This window comes from Pteropus alecto, unplaced genomic scaffold (genome assembly GCF_000325575.1).
Source record: "Pteropus alecto unplaced genomic scaffold, ASM32557v1 scaffold589, whole genome shotgun sequence".
In the NCBI taxonomy this organism is placed as follows: Eukaryota; Metazoa; Chordata; class Mammalia; order Chiroptera; family Pteropodidae; genus Pteropus; species Pteropus alecto.
The window spans coordinates 251538-255614 of NW_006442514.1; positions in this window are offsets into that span (position 1 = coordinate 251538).

A 4077-nucleotide genomic window follows, 5' to 3' on the forward strand; every position below is an offset into this window, starting at 1 on the left:
AATTCCAAATAGTCCAGTGCCCTGCAAAGTCTGCAGTGAAAATGTTATTTCGGTCTTCTTGGATATTCTCACATCATGTGAGTACAGTAGAATGTGAATGTGCTTTGGAATCAAGATAAATCTGGTTTTGATTCTGCTTGCCACTTATCATCTTTGTGGCCTTTGGCAATTTGCTTAATCCCTCTGATCCTCAGTGTCTTCACTTGTAAATTGGGGTTAATAATAGTGCCTGCCTCCTGGGACTGTTGTGAGGATCAGAAGAGAGAGATTGTGTGGTTTCTGCCACATAGTAAGTACACAGTGATAGCACAAATGATGAAATTGTCTGCCAAAGGAAATAGATTAGTAATTTCCTGATTTTAAAGTGACATATTGTTAACTGGCTCTTCAGAAAATTTATGGTGCCTGGAGTTAATAGCCACAGTTGATGTGTACTCCAAGGATGACAAGTTAAAAAGAAAATAAGTTTTGGAAATTCTACCATTACTTGACTTCTCATAGACAACCCAGATCATTTTAGCACCTCTACCACAAAAGAAATATATATATGATCTCCAAAGTGGATATATATAAATACTCTCTCAATCGGATCCACAGAAGCAGCCAAACCAGATAAATGACCTCCATATCCACTTTGGAGATCATTTATCTGGTTTGGCTGCTTCTGTGGATCCAATTAAGAGAGTATTTGCCAGATCTCTTTGCCATATATGTCCACCTTGCCTTGATTCCTTAGCTGAGAAATGAGATTGGAAGAGAAGCAGAAAATAAACTCCAACTATCACCCATATGGTACTACCTCTTTGGCACTGTGTCAATAAAATGACAAGAGAAACTTCCAAGTACATGGCCAGGATTGGCATGCTGTATGAATACCCAGCTGATTTTATAGGATGCAGATTAACCAATGAGTTACTTTAATGAATAACACCTTGGACAGAATCTAGAAGACAGCCTCTTCTGAATTGTTCTATTGCAGTCAGGTATGTGGATGGTATATTAGACCTCTGAGTAATAGTCTATTTTACTGGTTAACATTCAACATATTAAATTTTCCTTCAAGTAGCTAAGGTTATCTCTAGGTAACTGACCAGAGAGAGGCAGAGGAAGGACAGGTCAGAACTGCAGTTCCATTGAAGTTAATGTCAATCATTGCCTACAAATTACTTTGAATAAATTCAATTCTCTCTCTTTTCAAAGATAGAGAATACCACTCTAGTGAGTGTCATAATTAAGTGAACTAGCATTCCCTGGTATAAATATAAGATGGAATTTTAAAACCAGTTAACCTAATATCATGAAAGCATTATTTTAAGAAGGGAGTCTGAAAAACTTTTATCCTGGAGATCTGGCAGCTCCTAGCAGATTCTTGTTCTAGTTGTAACTTCTTACAGTCAGAAAATTTGGGTCAGAGGATTTGAAAACTAATTAGTTGATATGTGATCCTAGATTGATCCATAGTTTGGCAATTTCAAACCTCTCTCCCATGGGGAGGGAGAAAGCCGAATAAATACATTATTCACATAAGCACAATTTACTTCCTCATAAGGTCTAAAGACCAAGTCAGTTTAGAAAATGTAAGCCAGGAAATTCTTAAGAGTGTAGACTAATAAAAAGTTGAGGCCTTTCCTTTCTACTGATGTGATATAACTAACCAACTGAGCTCATTCAAGAAATAGTTTATATAGCTTTTTCAACTGGTGCCAAAGAGGAAGGGAAAAATGCAAGATAATGGAGCAGGCTAGAAATGATAATGCCACATGAAGACCTAATTAATCACTAATGATTTATTGGCTTTATAATGGAAAAGGGTCAGAATATATTGAACTGAAGAGCAGAAGTTATTAACAACACTTAGTGCTTTTTCAATAGTGGATACTCTACTGCCAGCAGGTGTTTGAATTTAACAGTAACTATGCCTCTGAAACAAGGAGAAAGAAAACTCGAGACCGGGCTCTGCCACTAACCAGCTGTGCAAACGTTGAGAGGGTACTTTCTTCCTTGGGATTAGTTTCCCTGTCTGTGAAATAAGAAAGTTAAACTAAATGATCTTTGAGGTCTCTTCCAGCTTTGAAATTCTATGAGTCTACTTATTGGGACCATAAAAAGGAACAACAACATGTAAAAACTATATTTGAGGGCCTTTAGGTGGGATATTGAGTAGACAATTAAGGATGTATATCACTGCCATCAACTATTAAGCTTGGCCTGCCTTTTTATTAACACATGCCAGAGCCTTTGTTAAGTGCTGGAGACATCATGCCAACACTACTATGAATCACTGAGTTATTCTCATTGCTGTGTTTAAGCCAACTATTACTCCCCATATCTATAATCAGAGTGCATATCCCATCTGATATCAGTATCCCATGACATACATGAAATAGTAAGGTTAGAATGACCACTAAAATGATTTACTTCATTAATCTGGGAGGAATCTTGAAGAGATCTAGAAATTTAGATATAGTATATATCCCTTTATCTTTTCTAAAATGCATAAGAGCTGGCATTTCTTTAAATCTGCAGCTAGTGTTTTAGGGCCATGAATGAGAGGATGAAGATGTTTTCTCCACACCTTTAAAGTGCATACAATTTAATTTTCTGTCTCTTATCCAGAATTTTTGTCAATAGAGAAATGGCGTGATCAGTTACTAAAATATTTACATTTGGCTTTAGAATTTGGGTTGGATTTTTATTTGAAGAGGTATTCTTAATGTTTGGTGACTTCATACCACAGGACAAATATTGAAGCCACACTGCAGAGTTCAGCTGTGGGAACCACTGGGAAGTTTAGCCAGCCCCATCTTGCTCCCTCTGCATGCCAAGGATGGCATCTCTCAGAATGATGTATAGGACCAGTGGAAGAGGGGTACCGGCCCTTCCACCAGCCTCACTACCTTTTCCGACCACATCCACCAGCAGGTTTTGCTATAATTAACTATTTTTTTTCCAATGGTCTTTGTTTCCAGCTCTTGTAGAAAAACCTAGTTTATAAGTTAGAATGAAGGGAAGAGAAATTGGGTTAATAACAAAAAGGAGTGAAATTGAATAATTTTGGTGATCTATCTCTCTGTCATGGTGTGATGAGATGAAAATTATTAATGTTCATATGTTAACAACCTTCATCAAGGAGAGGTTGGCTTTTATTTTCTTGGATGCTTACCATCCCAATCTATCCCTCCTATGTTTGGCAAAAGTGATCTTTGACTTTTTGTGACTCAGAATAAAGAAGAGAGAACAAGAACACATGAGAGGCAGAGGAAAAAGACTTAGGCTGCATTCTAAGCCAATATGCATAGCAAAGTGCTTGGAGAGAGGGAAATATTGAGGGGAAAATGTTGGTGGGAGGTTGATTAATTGAAGAGAGAGACACTGGTAACTTGTGGAACATGATGCAAAAGATAAACAAAAAGGAGAGAAGAGGGGATTTTAATGTGTTGTTCTTAACCCCCTTCATGGATTTTGATTAGTGCAAGAATTTGAATTATTTTGAAATTATTTCTGGTTCCTAGACTATGTCTTTGACCAAGACACTACTCTGACACTGGCCAATGAGGGTCCTTCATCTATAAAAGTTTCATTAAGTTCATAAAATCATCTTTCTCTGGGGTTGAATGCCTTACCCCTGTAGATATGCAATGACATTTCATTGCAGATCTGACAAATTGGCTTTTCCCAGTAGCTAACCACCAAAGCACTCCTTGAGAACTAGGCCTCGGTGAGATGCAGTCTGGTAGCAATAGCACTAATCTTCATCCCTGACATTTGGTTAGAAATTGTAATTTTCCCCAGTACTTTGACATCAATTTTCTTTTCTTCCATTCTCATGGCATCATTATGAAATAGATAGGACCAGAATGTGTATCTCTGCTGTCCTTTGCCAGTGAGTAATTGATAAAGACCACAAATCCGTAGACTCTTAATCTCAACCCTCCTTGACACATCCCTCAGAGAATTCACCAACGAACTGTCTGTGATCCAAAGAATCACTTGATACAGGAGATACGTGAGAGCAGACAAGGGTCATCTGTCCATTCTTCTAGGTTCTCTGTGCCAGGTCTGTATATTAAGCCAGGT